Below are 18524 nucleotides of genomic sequence, written 5' to 3' on the forward strand. Positions count from 1 at the left end.
TTCGATCGCCCCACGATCTCGCGTATTCTGTTGACATGTCTTAGCATTATTAACGTACCACATTCTTTAGTAAAAAAATAACTCTAGAGCACAGACTACAATGTCCATTAGAGAACAAGTCTTATGTATAAACAGAATCTAATAAATTAATTCAGTTCAATTCTCGAGCTTTCGCTCGTCATGCGAGCGCAACTATAGTAAGTTTCATGATTTATTTCGTCTGTTTAGCATATACATGGCTGTGTGTGTCGCCTTATAGGCGCATGACCTTGAAGCGGACTTAGCCGCTGAGCGAGGCAGCCACGCGAGTGTGCGAGAGAGAGCGCAACACGGGCCCTAGTATTACTAGGCCCGTGTTGTTTTAAAATCAAGTTGGCGGAAGTTGCGCAACACTGATAAGGCGCGCTGGCGCTGTGCGCGCGAGTGGGGGTAGGAAGTTCGCATCCTGTTCTGAGGCAGCAGCATGCTCATTCGACTCGAGGCAGCCGCACGGAGCACACAGCCATGCCGTACCGCCGAGTCGAGGGGCATGAAAGGGAAGCAGTGGTTGGGAAAGGAGTAAGACAGGGTTGTAGCCTCTCCCCAATGTTATTCAATCTGTATATTGAGCAAGCAGTAAAGGAAACAAAAGAAAAATTTGGAGTAGGTATTAAAATCCATGGAGAAGAAATAAAAACTTTAAGGTTCGCCGATGACATTGTAATTCTGTCAGAGACAGCAAAGGACTTGGAAGAGCAGTTGAACGGAATGGACAGTGTCTTGAAAGGAGGATATAAGATGAACATCAACAAAAGCAAAACGAGGATAATGGAATGTAGTCAAATTAAGTCGGGTGATGCTGAGGGAATTCGATTAGGAAATGAGACACTTAAAGTAGTAAAGGAGTTTTGCTATTTGGGGAGCAAAATAACTGATGATGGTCGAAGTAGAGAGGATATAAAATGTAGAGGCAATGGCAAGGAAAGCGTTTCTCATGAAGAGGAATTTGTTAACATCGAGTATAGATTTAAGTGTCAGGAAGTCGTTTCTGAAAGTATTTGTATGGAGTGTAGCCATGTATGGAAGTGAAACATGGACGATAACTAGTTTGGACAAGAAGAGAATAGAAGCTTTCGAAATGTGGTGCTACAGAAGAATGCTGAAGATAAGGTGGGTAGATCACATAACTAATGAGGAGGTATTGAATAGGATTGGGGAGAAGAGAAGTTTGTGGCACAACTTGACTAGAAGAAGGGATCGGTTGGTAGGACATGTTTTGAGGCATCAAGGGATCACAAATTTAGCATTGGAGGGCAGTGTGGAGGGCAAAAATCGTAGAGGGAGACCAAGAGATGAATACACTAAGCAGATTCAGAAGGATGTAGGTTGCAGTAGATACTGGGAGATGAAGAAGCTTGCACAGGATAGAGTAGCATGGAGAGCTGCATCAAACCAGTCTCAGGACTGAAGACCACAACAACAACAGCATTTAAATCTTAATAAATCTGCTTTCTTGTCACCATCTTACTGGCAAACTGATTAAAAGAATACTATTAATTTAATTTCTGTTTTTATGTTTCTTGCTTAGTAGATTTGGTTTATGAAAAATACGTTTATTTGTTTAAATAGTAAAACTATGATTAGTCTTAGTAGAGAGTAAATAACGAAGTATAGTTCTCAGGAGGTTTCTCGTACGGTTAATGATCGGTAACTTGTTTTCCCAATCGTTCTAATAAAGCAGAGGTAGAGCTCATTTGCAGTCCATTTGGTAAATCATTGTAGTCTCAAATAAACAACTAAAATTTTGTACTGGGTTCATATTCAAGAATATTTTTTTAAAGACGACATTTTCACTCTTGTTAGCTTTACTTAAAGATCGCCATAGATGTTTGTATATCCATACATGCCGTACTGTATTGTCCAAACACAAAAGAAGTTTTGATGTGGTACAATTTAATGCCATTTCCTTCTGTGTTCACGACACTGTTTCGATACTGTATCTGGGGTCAATCGCGAAATCTCGAACGCGTTCGAACGTGAATATCGTTTGTCCAGCTGCGCGTCTCACAGTCAACTTCTTCACTCGGTCAGTAACCGATTCCTTATCAGTGGAAAGTTTTCAGCCAAACATCAGAAGTACTCCTGCTCCAAAAACAAACCCGAAAAATCGATGAATATGGAATAAGATTTTGGAATTTACTTCCAAAATCAACGGCTTTCGGTTCGAAACATACTGCAGAAAATTCACTCACCTTTTTATTAGAAACCAGTCGTCTGCAAAAGGGTATAGGCAACAGTATTATTTTCTAGTTTATATTCCAGCACTTGCATGGTTTCCAGCTGTATTGTGCAGTTGTGGAGGAATTCCGAAAAGCGAATATCATAGCGAAAGCTGTAGCATATCTGTTACTTTCTGATTATTTGTACCGATGTAGTATTTTGAAGGTATCTGCTGAATTTGAGTCCTAGTTCCCTGCAACACTTTTGCAGCGTGGTCGTATATCATAACATGTAACTTGTGACAGATAGGCCCTCTATTATGATATGACAAAGAAATCGAATGCCCCGATGAAAATTAAGCATTTGGCCGTCTGGTTATCTATTATTATGGCACGACACGTTTACCTACATGGAGTATGAAAGTAAGCTGTTCCTTCTTTCTTTCTTTCGTTCTTTCTTTCTTTGTGTCTCTGAATCGTGTCGTTTATCACCGCTGAGTCGTAGTCATGCAAAACCTTTGACCAGTTCAAAGTGCTTTCGGTTATAAAATCATCTTTGAGCTATTGGGGTCCGGATGTACATGGGCCTCTGCTGTTATTCAGTGAAAGCATTCTATGGACTGAATCGACACGATACCTCACAGTTCACTTGTACAAACGCCTTTACCTTTAAGAAACAAGTAACAGACGTAGCAAATGAAAGAAACGATGTATTAGCTGACTTATATCCTTCAATAAAGAGAAATTCGTCTTCAAATATGATTAAATAATTTACGAAACGATAATAAAACTAATAATGTTGCATGTCTGCTTCGTATGGCGACGTGCTGCGGCGGCACATATTAACCCTCAAACGGTATGGTGTTTGGAGACGAAACAGACGGTACAGTCGGATCAGATCCGACCCACTCCCTCTTCGACGAGATTTACGTGGATATAGGTACACAGTGGTACCGTTGGTGGGGAGGCTTGCGTGCCTCAGCGATACAGATAGCCGTACCATAGGTGCAACCACAACGGAGGGGTATCTGTTGAGAGACCAGACAAACGCGTGGTTCCTGAAGACGGGCAGCAGCCTTTTCAGTAGTTGCAGGGGCAACAGTCTGGATGATTGACTGATCTGGCCTTGTAACACTAACCAAAACGGCCTTGCTGTGCTGGTACTGCAAACGGCTGAAAGCAAGGGGAAAGTATAGCCGTAATTTTTCCCGAGGGCATGAAGCTTTACTGTATGGTTAAATGATGATGGCGTCCTCTTGGGTAAAATATTCCGCAGGTAAAATAGTCCCCCATTCGGATCTCCGGGTGGGGACTACTCAAGAGGACGTCGTTATCAGGAGAAAGAAAACTGGCGTTCTACAGATCGGAGCGTGGAATCTCAGATCCCTTAATCGGGCAGGTAGGTTAGAAAATTTAAAAAGGGAAATGGATAGGTTATAGTTAGATATAGTGGGAATTAGTGAAGTTCGGTGGCAGGAGGAACAAGTCTTTTGGACAGGTGAATGCACAGTTATAAATACAAAATCAAATAGGGGTAATGCAGGAGTAGCTTTAATAATGAATAGGAAAATCGAAGTGCGGGTAAGCTACTACAAACAGCATAGTGAACGCATTATTGTGGCCAAGATAGACACGAAGCCCACGCCTACTACAGTAGTACAAGTTTATATGCCAACTAGCTCTGCAGATGACGAAGAAATTGAAGAAATGTATGATGAAGTCAAAGAAATTGTTCAGATAGTGAAGGGAGACGAAAATTTAATAGTCATGGGTGACTGGAATTCGAGTGTAGGAAAAGGGAGAGAAGGAAACGTAGTAGGTGAATATGGATTGGGGCTAAGAAATGAAAGAGGAAGCCGCCTGGTAGAATTTTGCACAGAGCACAACTTAATTACAGCTAACACTTGGTTTAAGAATCATGATAGAAGGTTGTATACATGGAAGAACCCTGGCGATACTAAAAGGTATCAGATAGATTATATAATGGTAAGACAGAGATTTAGAAACCAGGTTTTAAATTGTAAGACATTTCCAGGGGCAGGTGTGGACTCTTACCACAATCTATTAGTTATGAACTGTAGATTAAAACTGAAGAAACTGCAAAAAAGTGGGAATTTAAGGAGATGGGACCTGGATAAACTGACTAAACCAGAGGTTATACAGAGTTTCAGGGAGAGCATAACGGAACAATTGACAGGAATGGGGGAAAGAAATACAGTAGAAGAAGAATGGATAGCTTTGAGGGGTGAAGTAGTGAAGGCAGCAGAGGATCAAGTAAGTAAAAAGACAAGGGCTAGTAGAACTCCTTGGGTAACAGAATAAATATTGAATTTAATTGATGAAAGGAGAAAATATAAAAATGCAGTAAATGAAGCAGGCAAAAGGGAATACAAACGTCTCAAAAATGAGATTGACAGGAAGTGCAAAATGGTTAAGCAGGGATGGCTGGAGGACAAATGTAAGGTTGTAGAGACTTATCTCACTAGGGGTAAGATAGATACTGCCTACAGGAAAATTAAAGAGACCTTTGGAGAAAAGAGAACCACTTGTATGAATATCAAGAGCTCAGATGGAAACCCAGTTCTAAGTAAAGAAGGGAAAGCAGAAAGGTGGAAGGAGTATATAGAGGGTCTATACAAGGGCGATGTACTTGAGGACAATGTTATGGAAATGGAAGAGGATGTAGATGAAGATGAAATGGGAGATATGATACTGCGTGGAGAGTTTGCCAGAGCACTGAAAGATCTGAGTCGAAACAAGGCCCTGGGAATAGACATTCCATTAGAACTTCTGACGGCCTTGGGAGAGCCAGTCCTGATGAAACTCTACCATCTGGTGAGCATGATGTATGAGACAGGCGAAATACCGTCAGACTTCAAGAAGAGTATAATAATTCCAATCGCAAGGAAAGCAGGTGTTGACAGATGTGAAAATTACCGAACAATCAGTTTAATAAGCCACAGCTGCAAAATACGAACGCGAATTCTTTACGGACGAATGGAAAAACTAGTAGAAGCCGACCTCGGGGAAGATCAGTTTGGATTCCGTAGAAATATTGGAATACGTGAGGCAATACTTACCCTACGACTTATCTTAGAAGCTAAATTAAGGAAAGGAAACCTACGTTTCTAGCATTTGTAGACTCAGAGAAAGCTTTTGACAATGTTGACTGGAATACGCTCTTTCAAATTCTGAAGGTGGCAGGGGTAAAATACAGGGAGCGAAAGGCAATTTACAATTTGTACAGAAACCAGATGGCAGTTATAAGAGTCAAGGGACATGAAAGGGAAGCAGTGGTTGGGAAGGGAGTGAGACAGTGTTGTAGCCTATCCCCAATGTTATTCAATCTGTATATTGAGCAAGCAGTGAAGGAAACAAAAGCAAATTTCGGAGTAGGTATTAAAATCCATGGAGAAGTAATAAAAACTTTGAGGTTTGCCGATGACATTGTAATTCTGTTAGAGACAGCAAAGGACTTGGAAGAGCAGTTAAACGGAATGGATAGTGATTTGAAAGGAGGATATACGATAAACATCAACAGAAGCAAAACGAGGAAAATGGAATGTAGTCGAAATAAGTCGGGTGATGCTGAGGGAATTAGGTTAGGAAATGAGACACTTAAAGTAGTAAAGGAGTTTTGCTATTTGGGGTGCAAAATAACTGATGATGGTCGAAGTAGAGAGGATATAAAATGTAGACTGGCAATGGCAAGGAAAGCGTTTCTGAAGAAGAGAAATTTGTTAACATCGAGTATAGATTTAAGTGTCAGTAAGTCGTTTCTGAAAGTATTTGTATGGAGTGTAGCCATGTATGGAAGTGAAACATGGACGATAACTAGTTTGGACAAGAAGAGAATAGAAGCTTTCGAAATGTGGTGCTACAGAAAAATGCTGAAGATTAGATAGGTAGATCACATAACTAATGAGGAGGTATTGAATAGGATTTGGGTGAATAGAAGTTTGTGGCATAACTTGACTAGAAGAAGGGATCGGTTGGTAGGACATGTTCTGAGGCATCAATGGATCACCAATTTAGTATTGGAGGGCAGCGTGGAAGGTAAAAATCGTAGAGGGAGACCAAGAGATTAATACACTAAGCAGATTCAAAAGGATGTAGGTTGCAGTAGGTACTGGGAGATGAAGAAGCTTGCACAGGATAGAGTAGCATGGAGAGCTGCATCAAACCAGTCTCAGGACTGAAGACCACAACAACAACAGGTACACAGTAAGTATTATTATTAAACGACAAAGTTTACGATAGTATGTTACACGACAAAAATCATTTTTGTAGATATGACGTGTAACCGTTAGCTCTTACTAGCCATCAAATCCAAATCAAAGCACCTATGCGAAATGGAACACAGTTCCTGTCTTTTTCGAGAAAACACAACATAATGTAAAGAAAAATGAAACATTTCCAGACATATAAGTGAAAGTCATTTATCTATTTCCTCGATAGATTCATCGGTCTCACACCTAACAAACAATACTGTTTTATGCTCACCACATACGCATGAACTGCATTTGACACAAAATTCATTTCCATTTAAATCTTTCGAAGCATCACACAAGTTACGTCTTCTTCGTTTTGTCTGCAAATTCTGTTTGCGTGTGACGGTAGATTGTTATTCTTTTTTTTTCCGAACACCAAGGCAACTGTCAAACGAGGAGCTCTCGAAATATGTAGGTTGGGCTTTCTCTCTTCCATCACTAGTTTCGACAAACCCAACGCTAGATCTTTTTAGGAACGTGGCCACTTCACGTACTGGGATTGAAAGTTCCTTCTTATTACATTTGAATAAAATGAAACTGTTCACAGCTGCGACGCCTAACATTTCGAAGAAGTATCTCAATGGTCACCTTCGGGTTTTCCGTTTGGTAGTCTTGTGTTTCCGAAGTTTGTACAACACGTCCGCCCCACCTTTTGTTGGGTTATAGAATTCAAAAGCCTCAGGCTTGCTTGACTTATTGGTTCTTGTTCCACTGTGGTGCACTGTTTGCATTAGGATAACCTTTTAATTCTTTTCTGGGTTGAAAGAAACCAATATTTTGTTGTCTTGATAGACAAAATTTGCAGTTATAGCTGGGACCGCTGACGCTTATTTTTACATAGTACACCAACTAACGTAAGTTTTCTCTCCGACGGTTTCTCTGCCAGTTCACATGAAGTGAAGCAGTTGTCAGTCGTCACAGTTCTATTGCTCCCTGTTACTGAGTCACTAAGTCTAAGAACATACTGAGTCGGTATGGATAAATAATCCTCATTGTTTGTTTCCTCATTTCCAGTACATGCGATGGCTGAAATGAAACAGAACCTTCTGATGTCACACAGTGCTACTAGTTTTAAACCATACTTACCAGTATTTACTATTAAAAACAGTCTTTATCATGATTTATTTATCAAGGTGACCGGTTTCGACCACTACTGTGGTCATCTTCAGACCATTGAGAATCTCCAACAGAAAGAAGTTCCTACTCAATGGTCTGAAGATGACCACAGTAGTGGTCGAAACCGGTCACCTTGATAAATAAATCGTGATCAAGACTGTTTTTAATAGTAAATATTTGTAAGACATTGATCACTGCATTTCCCATAATGTATTCAAAAGTAATTCATACTTACCAGGTTTTGATAAAATAAACATTCTGAAGGGACACTGACCACGAAAACTCAGTAATGTTCTATCCACCGTCAAATACGCTAACGGGCTGTAATACTGCAACCAATGACTTAAAAAAGTATCCCATATTCCCCGAAAAACAGCAAATTTACGTTTAGCCTTCCTCGATTTACTAGTACTTTTATCATCGAATCTCACATTTTGTAGGTGGAGCGTAAATCTTCTCTCCGACGTAGCACAACGAAAGATCGGTGGCCCATACATATCGGAAAACATATCATCTTGGCATAGGCCAGAATCTTTCAGGACACCACTCATGAGCAAGAGACCAATGAAAGCTTTTATCTCAGTTTCGTCTCTCGGATATGAAAATGAATTTCTGGGGTCACTGTACTTGAGCTTTGAGTGTTCTACTTCGTTATTGGTATGCCGAACAATGTTTTATATTATTTCATCGGTCACAAAAAGTGAAAATAATGTTTCTTTCATCTGTAATGCCTCGCACTTTCTCTTTAGGTCCAGGCAGGTGAGCAACCACATTTGAAGAAGGGGTTCATGAACTAAAAGGCTTATCGGTCCAGATAGTTTGCTCAGATAGGTTGCTAGTCCATTTCTAACTCGAAGTTTCTATCTTCTATTCCTCCTTCTTCACTCCTGTACCTCTCACCCACATCATCAAAATCGAAAACATCTTCTTCTACATCATTGTAAGACTTACATCGCCAGATCGCCAGGGTCATCGTCCTGTTGGTCTGAAGGATCCTCCAGGTAACGTAAATCACCTAGATATGTCTCAGGTGTGTGGATAAATTGTTTCCAAGCCATTTTGATATCAAAGCTGTGAAAAAGAATCATAGCAAAATTAGTAACATTACTGATACGAAGAAATTGAAGAAATGTATGATGATACAAAAGAAATTATTCAGATAGTGAAGGGAGACGAAAATTTAATAGTCATGGGTGACTGGAATTCGAGTGTAGGAAAAGGGAGAGAAGGAAACGTAGTAGGTGAATATGGATTGGGGCTAAGAAATGAAAGAGGAAGCCGCCTGGTAGAATTTTGCACAGAGCACAACTTAATTATAGCTAACACTTGGTTTAAGAATCATGATAGAAGGTTGTATACATGGAAGAACCCTGGCGATACTAAAAGGTATCAGATAGATTATATAATGGTAAGACAGAGATTTAGGAACCAGGTTTTAAATTGTAAGACATTTCCAGGGGCAGATGTGGACTCTGACCACAATCTATTGGTTATGACCTGTAGATTAAAACTGAAGAAACTGCAAAAAGGTGGGAATTTAAGGAGATGGGACCTGGATAAACTGAAAGAACCAGAGGTTGTACAGAGTTTTAGGGAGAGCATAACGGAACAATTGACAGGAATGGGGGAAAGAAATACAGTAGAAGAAGAATGGGTAGCTTTGAGGGATGAAGTAGTGAAGGCAGCAGAGGATCAAGTAGGTAAAAAGACCAGGGCTCTTAGAAATCCTTGGGTAACAGAAGAAATATTGAATTTAATTGATGAAAGGAGAAAATATAAAAATGCAGTTAATGAAGCAGGCAAAAAGGAATACAAACGTCTCAAAAATGAGATCGACAGGAAGTGCAAAATGGCTAAGCAGGGATGGCTAGAGGACAAATGTAAGGATGTAGAGGCTTATCTCACTAGGGGTAAGATAGATACTGCCTACAGGAAAATTAAAGAGACCTTTGGAGATAAGAGAACCACTTGTATGAACATCAAGAGCTCAGATGGAAACCCAGTTCTAAGCAAAGGAGGGAAAGCAGAAAGGTGGAAGGAGTATATAGAGGGTCTATACAAGGGCGATGTACTTGAGGACAATGTTATGGAAATGGAAGAGGATGTAGATGAAGATGAAATGGGAGATACGATACTGCGTGAAGAGTTTGCCAGAGCACTGAAAGACCTGAGTCGAAACAAGGCCCCCGGAGTAGACAAAATTCCATTGGAACTACTGACGGCCTTGGGAGAGCCAGTCCTGACAAAACTCTACCATCTGGTGAGCAAGATGTATGAAACAGGCGAAATACCCTCAGACTTCAAGAAGAATATAATAATTCCAATCCCAAAGAAAGCAGGTGTTGACAGATGTGAAAATTACCGAACAATCAGTTTAATAAGCCACAGCTGCAAAATACTAACACGAATTCTTTACAGACGAATGGAAAAACTAGTAGAAGCTGACCTCGGGGAAGATCAGTTTGGATTCCGTAGAAATACTGGAACACGTGAGGCAATACTGACCTTACGACTTATCTTAGAAGAAAGATTAAGGAAAGGCAAACCTACGTTTCTAGCATTTGTAGACTTAGAGAAAGCTTTTGACAATGTTGACTGGAATACTCTCTTCCAAATTCTAAAGGTGGCAGGGGTAAAATACAGGGAGCGAAAGGCTATTTACAATTTGTACAGAAACCAGATGGCAGTTATAAGAGTCGAGGGACATGAAAGGGAAGCAGTGGTTGGGAAGGTAGTGAGACAGGGTTGTAGCCTCTCCCCAATGTTATTCAATCTGTATATTGTGCAAGCAGTAAAGGAAACAAAATAAAAATTCTGAGTAGGTATTAAAATCCATGGAGAAGAAATAAAAACCTTGAGGTTTGCCGATGACATTGTAATTCTGTCAGAGACAGCAAAGGACCTGGAAGAGCAGTTGAACGGAATGGACAGTGTCTTGAAAGGAGGATATAAGATGAACATCAACAAAAGCAAAACGAGGAAAATGGAATGTAGTCGAATTAAGTCAGGTGATGCTGAGGGAATTAGATTTGGAAATGAGACACTTAAAGTAGTAAAGGAGTTTTGCTATTTGGGGAGCAAAATAACTGATGATGGTCGAAGTAGAGAAGATATAAAATGTAGACTGGCAATGGCAAGGAAAGCGTTTCTGAAGAAGAGAAATTTGTTAACATCGAGTATAGATTTAAGTGTCAGGAAGTCCTTTCCTAAAGTATTTGTATGGAGTGTAGCCATGTATGGAAGTGAAACATGGACGGTAAATAGTTTGGACAAGAAGAGAATAGAAGCTTTCGAAATGTGGTGCTAAAGAAGAATGCTGAAGATTAGATGGGTAGATCACATAACTAATGAGGAAGTATTGAATAGGATTGGGGAGAAGAGAAGTCTGTGGCACAACTTGACCAGAAGAAGGGATCGGTTGGTAGGACATGTTCTGAGGCATCAAGGGATCACCAATTTAATATTGGAGGGCAGCGTGGATGGTAAAAATCGTAGGGGGAGACCAAGAGATGAATACACTAAGCAGATTTAGAAGGATGTAGGTTGCAGTAGGTACTGGGAGATGAAGAAGCTTGCACAGGATAGAGTAGCATGGAGAGCTGCATCAAACCAGTCTCATTACTGAAGACCACAACAACAACAACTGATACGCTAGCAAGCCAAGGTCACTAACGCAATAACTACAGTCACTCCAATAGGCATCGCACGACTGGCTTGTAGGGTTCCTGCCTGGCTCGACTTCCTGCACTGGGCGGGTAGAGCAGTGTAGGAGAAAACTGAACCGTTGGGTCGTACCCGACCCGCACCCTACAGTTTGAGGGTTAACAAACCTTACGTTATCCAAAACAAGACATCGTGAATAACATTAAAAGCTCTGTGGTTCGTCAGAAACTCGACAGTTCACAGTGATTAAAAGAGATTCAATCAATACCTGAAAGCTTTTGCAGTAAACTTCCTTAGTCGTCCAAGACACTAATTTGTCAATTATATACATATAACAACCATGACCAGCACAACACATTAACGAGCAAGTACGTCTTGCTACCACATCACCAATCTAAAATGAGTCTGACTTGGAACACCGTAAGTATTATAACCACATATTCATGTACAGGTAACTTCAAAAATTGTTATACATTATCTGTTGTGAATCCATCGTACAACTGTCTCATAAATTGGTACTGAGAATGTTACGCAGCGGTTCTCGAATGTGCAATATTTTTACCACTTTTGATGGTGCCTAATGGCATGAAGCTATAAGCACTTGATAATGGCACGTTAGGGTAAAAATATCAGCCGTTTGACGACTAGTGCGTAACATTCTCAGTACCGACCTATCATACACATATCGTCCCACCACGACACTAAGGCATTTTCGCAAGAGAGTACACGTTCTGCGTTTTCTGCAGACACAGTTGTACTGCGGTACAGGTGTGGCACAGGTGTAAGGTGGGGAAATTGGAAACGCAAACTTGAAGTAAGCGGGACAGTACGATTGTGGGCAAAATGTCTAAATTGCACTCAGATTCGCCGTGAAGTTAGGTCGGTATAGGAACAAAATGGAACATCGCATTCAGCCGTAGTGGAATGGTGGTATCGATTTTACCAGGGCCGCACAGATGTTCATCGGGAAAGAAATCCATCGAAATCGCCCACAGTCGACAATGTCCAGGCACTCGATGATCTGATTCGCAGTAATCGCAGGTTTCGCAGGACGCTCACGAAGTGGCTCTGGAATGGCTCCATGATTAACGAACGGGTTTCAGTCATCGAGGAGCTGAACGATCCGACCGTTGTTTACAGAGATTAGGTGACTCTGCTGAAAAATAATTTCATGTATCCGCGCCACACTTAATTGTAATACAACGTTCGATAAAAGTTACTTGCGTTGCCATAATAATGTATAACTTATTGCTAGAACAGTGTATAACCTACGTTATGAACTCCCCTCGTAGACCTTAAAATACCATTGTAAATAATAATTTGTTCTTTTTCAGAATATTGAAGCATGTTGCCCAGTGCTCACGTGTAAGAAACCTTATAAACAAATCATTGTTTAAAATTTAGTGATGAAGAAATGAAGTTGTAATACAAAAACTTCGATTTACTTTTGCGTATGCATCTTTATCATGTTGTAGGGCTTTTATTACATACATGGTAAAAATTGTGCCCCAATATTATAATACTTTGTCAGTTATATATAAAAACTACGTGATCAACAGAATCCGGACATCTGCTTGAAAATGACTTACAAGTTCGTGGAGCCCTCCATAGGTAATGCTGGAATCCAGTACGGTGTTGGACTATCCTTTGCCTTTGATGACAACTTCCACTCTCGCAGGCATACTTTCAATCACGTGCTGGAAGGTTTCTTGGGGAATGGCAGCCCATTCTTCACGGAGTGCTGCACTGAGGAGAGGTGAGGCCTGGCACGACGTCGGCGTTTCGAAACATCCCAGAGGTGTTTTGTAGGATTCAGGTGAGGACTCTGTGCAGGCCAGTCCATTACAGGGATGTTACTGTCGTGTAGCCACTCCGCCATAGGCCGTGCATTATGAACAGCTGTTCGATCGTGTTGAAAGATACAATGGCCATCCCCGAATTGCTCTTCAACAGTGGGAAGTAAGAAGGTGCTTAAAACGTGAATGTAGGCCTGTGCTGTGATAGAGCCACGGAAAACAAGAACGGGGCAAGTCCCCTCCATGAAAAACACAACCACACCATAACACCACCGCCTCCGAATTTTATTGTTGGCACTACACACGCAGGCACATGACATTCACCGGATACTCGCCATACCCTGACGTAAATCCTATAGAACACCTTTGGGATGTTTTGGAACACCAGCTCCGTGCCAGGCCTCACCTCTCCTCAGTGCAGTATTCCGTGAAGAATAGGCTGCCATTCCCCAAGAAACTTCAACTTTTATAGTCCTGTCTTCCTCAGTTGCGTGTAATATTACGGTATATTAATAATTTTTACTTATGGACCGTCTGAATATATAAACTTGCATGTCAAAGTTGTGATGCAGTATACATAGGCATGACATGCAGGAATTTTCAAACAAAATGCTAAGAACATATCAGATGTTGGAAGTATGAAACAAACCATTCCACATTTGCAGAGCATTTAAAACACTACAACCATCATCCTACAAACATGGAACAAGAAATGAAAATAATGAGAATAAGCAACCATGACAAACATCTTATACAAATGCAAGAAAACTTCCACATCCAGAAAGCCATAGCAGAAAACAAACATGTGATAAATGAACAAACACACATCAGCACAGGCTGCCTACTAAACTTAGTAAAGGAAATGATAACATAAAAAAATAAAAAAATAAAAAAAACTCTTCCCCACATCATCTGGACACACACACACACACACACACACACACACACACACACACACAGCAAAAAAAAAAAAAAAGCACCAAAATACACATACACACACACATAAAGCACAAAAAATATATATGACACCAAAAGACACTCACACACACATACATACACACACACACACACACACACACACACACACACACACACACACACATACACAAACACACACACAAATGCATACACGAACAGACCACAGATACTTCAATAGTTACACTCATAAGTTTGGCAATAACATTCGATCTTTGGCAAAAACATTTGACAGTCGGTAACAGAAACCAAAACATTGCTTTAAAACAAGCGTTCAGTGCATAGTGTTGTGGAATGGGGAAAAAAACCGAAAATTGGCGTTCGTAAGAACAACAACAGCAAAAATGCAACAGGAGCGTAATATGTAGGAAATTGTCCACGCAACCTGTAAGTACAGTTCAAAACATTACTACTTAATAGGAAAAACCAACCACCAGAACTGTTTATAACCTATAGGCACAATGACAAAACTGCAAATAAAATAGCTAACATATGTACATATTCCAGGCCACTGATGATGACTTGCAGAAAATAAAGGCGAAACGCGTATGGCACTAAAATTGTGCTTTATTCAGTTGCTGTCAGACGGTCCATAAGTAAAAATTATTAATATACCCCAAGAAACTTTCCAGCACCTGATTGAAAGTATGCCTGCGAGAGTGGAACCTGTCATCAAGGCTAGAGGTGAGCGAATACCATATTTAATTCCAGCATTACCGATGGAGGGCGGCACAAACTGGTAAGCTATTTTCAGCCAGGTGTCCGGATACTTTTGATCACATAGCTTACTTGATAATTTCTATGGAGATGCACAACTACGTCTGAACTCTTGCAGCAATCAGGTAAAGCTGCGAGCAATCAGGATAATGGATGGTGGACGCTATAAATTTAGTGTGCAACAAGTTGAGACTTTGGGTTGAATAGACAGCGGAAACGATGAAGGCAGCCGTTCACATAAAGTGGGCAATCAGGATTCAAGTTCTGTTCTGGCAGAAACTTTTACTTGCCACCATTGAATTTAATTCAGTGTCCAATTGCGGTTGAGATCTTTATTTGTCTTAAAAACAAGTAAATTTTGGTACTGTTGGGTCTAAGGACTCGCGGGTTCAAATCCTACAAAAGAAAATAAATAAAACAATAAAAATCTAAAAAAGAGGTAGGCTACATAGAAATAAACTATTGTTCGGGGCTCCGATGCGGAGAGGAGTTCTGTATATGTCTGTCAAATATCTGGATTAACACTACATAGTGTGATCGATTACTTTACTCATTTACTAGAGTTAACTTGTCCTGACATGGGTAGGATTATGGATAACTGAGGAACATTCACCGGAGGGGATTCCACAATGGAGAGATCAAAATCAAAATATCGACATAAGCGATTCTCAGCCACCGACGATGGATACATGGAAAATTGGGTTAGTTAATGCTCTTCCGCGAAAGGAAGTATCGTAACGCAAGCCCATCTATCTACAACGAGGGGCATATTTGGCCGCTGCGGAGTTGTTTGTTGATTGGCCATTACGGAGCACAACTCTCCTCTCTGACCGGACAGCTCAATTGGCGCGCAGAGAGCGGACGGGCAGCGCCGGTGAGGATGGGTCGGATGGGGGGGGGGGGGGGGGGAGGAGTTGCCGGCGGTTACCGGAAGCGCTGTGTGGCGTGTGGCGGGTGTTAATCTGCAGCGAACCGCGCAGCTGATAAATGGAGAGCGGCAGCGCCGCCATGTTTGAACTGGCTGAGTAATGGAGCGGCCCGTGTTTTGCCGCGCGCGATGATAGATGGCCCCGTCTCGAGTGCCGTGCTCTGCTTCCTCTGCCGGGAAGCGCCTCGCCTGCCCAAGTGGGCCGCCAAGTTGCGAGCGAAATCCACTAAAGCCTCGCCGTGCACCCAACCCAGCCCCACTGACGACCGAAAGCCTCTCCACGGCCTTAGGTACAGGTATCTACAGCAGGCTGCGTCAGTCCTAGCGTTCCTTGCTGGGTAAATACACTACTGGCCATTAAAACTGCTACACCACGAAGATGACGTGCTACAGACGCGAAATTCAACCGACAGGAAGAAGAGGCTGTGATATGCAAATGATTAACTTTTCAGAGCATTCACACAAGGTTGGCGCCGGTGACAACTCCTACAACGTGCTGACATGAGGAAAGTTTCCAACCGATTTCTCATACACAAACAGCAGTTGACCGGCGTTGCCTGGTGAAACGTTGTTGTGGTGCCTCGTGTAAGGAGGAGAAATGCGTACCATCACGTTTCCGACTTTGATAAAGGTCAGATTGTAGCCTATCGCGATTGCGGTTTATCGTATCGCGACATTGCTGCTCGCGTTGGTCGTGATCCAATGACTATTAGCAGAATATGGAATCGGTGGGTTCACGAGGGTAATACGGAGCGCCGTGATGGATCCCAACGGCCTCGTATCACTAGCAGTCGATATGACAGGCAACTTATCCGCATGGCTGTAACGGATCGTGCAGCCACGTCTCGATCCCTGAGTCAGCAGATGGGGACATTTGCAAGACAACAACCATCTGCACGAACAACTCGACGACGTTTCTAGCAGCATGGACTACCAGCTCGGCGACCATGGCTGCGGTTACCCTTGACGCTGCAGCACAGAGAGGAGCGCCTGCGATGGTGTACTCAACGACGAACCTGGCTCCACGAATGCCAAAACGTCAATTTTTCGGATGAATCCAGGTTCTGTTTACAGCATCATGATGGTCGCATCCGTGTTTGGCGACAACGCGGTGAACGCACATTGGAAGCGTGTACTCGTCATCGCCATACTGGCGTATCACCGGGCGTGATGTTGTGGGGTGCCATTGGTTACAGGTCTCGGTCGCCTCTTGTTCGCATTGACGGCACTTTGAACAGTGGACGTTACATTTCAGATGTGTTACGACCCGTGGCTCTAGCCTTCATTCGATCCATGCGAAACCCTACATTTCAGCTGGATAATGCACGACCGCATGTTGCAGGTCCTGTACGGGCGTTTCTCGATACAGAAAATGTTCGACTGCTGCCCTGTCCAGCACATTCTCCATCTCTCTCACCAATTGAAAACGTCTGGTCAATGGTGGCCGGGCAACTGGCTCGTCACAGTGCGCCAGTGACTACTCTTGATGAACTGTGGTTTCGTGTTGTAGCTGCATGGGTAGCTGTACTTGTACACGGCATCCAAGCTCTGTTTGACTCAATACCCAGGCGTATCAAGGCCGTTATTGCGGCCAGAGGTGGTTGTTCTGGGTAATGATTTCTCAGGATCTATGCACCCAAACTGCGTGAAAATGTAACCACATGTCAGTTCTAGTATAATATATTTGTCCAATGAATACCCGTGTATCATCTGCATTTCTTCTTGGTGTAGCAATTTTAATGGCCAGTAGTGTAAGTTGTCTGCTGCGACCGATTCGTTTCATAAATTGTGCTGGGAGCAGTTCTATGAAAATCCAGGTTTTCGATAAACATTGTCTTCAACAGTAAAGCAACCGTTATCGGGGCTGGAATGCTTGTGTGGACGGACGCTTCTGCAGGGAGACATTTCTGCGGAACTAGGGGCTCTCGCTGGGATAGGTGTCTTTTAGCAGGTACCTGGTTGTGAGTTGGCGAAGCTAACGAATATGAAAGCGAAATACCTTTTTGTACCGACAGTCTGATCTGTAACTTAGCCAGAGGTTGGAGTGTGATATTTAGGTTGTGACTTGGCAAAGATAACGAATGCAGAAGCAAAAAAAAAAAAAAACCTCATTGTGGTGACAGATTGTTCTCTAGCTTTGTCTGAAGTCGAGGTTAGGTGGAGCATGAAAGTCCGGCTGTGAGTTGGCGAAGCCAACAAATACGAAAGCAAAATACCTTGTTGTGGTGAGAGATTGATCTGATACTAAAATGTAGACTTTCACGGCCGGAAATGTCATGTCCATTATAATTATCCGGGCTGTTATGCCGTGGTCGGTTGATGAATTCTGTGTCATCTCCCAACGTTTCGTCCCCGTCTGCGGAGGACATCTTCAAGGGGGTCTGCAGCTCGATGGAAGGTCCAACGCACTCACTGGCTCGCTACTGACGCGCTTGTATTCATTCGCTCACGACAAATAATAATGGACATATCGTATCGGAGCAAGCTGATATAGTGCGTGTCTTACACCAATACTATGCAGACATCTACGACATCGATGAGTCCAGCGCAACGCCTTACGACCCACTAGTCAGCATCTTGGATACGACAATTACACTTGAACATAATGAAACGCCCGTAGCTGCATTTCAGCGTGAGGAATTACAAACTTGTCGTGGGATCGCCATCTCAAAAATCTCCGGGTCTGGATGGACTTCCCAAGGAATTTTAAATGCGCTTTTGGCCGCTGTTAGGTGCTACCTTTACGCTTTACTGTGTTACAGTGTAAAGTAGTGCCGATCTCGTTCAAAGTGGGAAAAATAGTGTAAATCCCGAAGCGGCCTGTGATCCGCTTCTCCTGATAGCTATCGCCCGATTAATT

This window comes from Schistocerca cancellata, chromosome 2, assembly GCF_023864275.1.
Source record: "Schistocerca cancellata isolate TAMUIC-IGC-003103 chromosome 2, iqSchCanc2.1, whole genome shotgun sequence".
In the NCBI taxonomy this organism is placed as follows: Eukaryota; Metazoa; Arthropoda; class Insecta; order Orthoptera; family Acrididae; genus Schistocerca; species Schistocerca cancellata.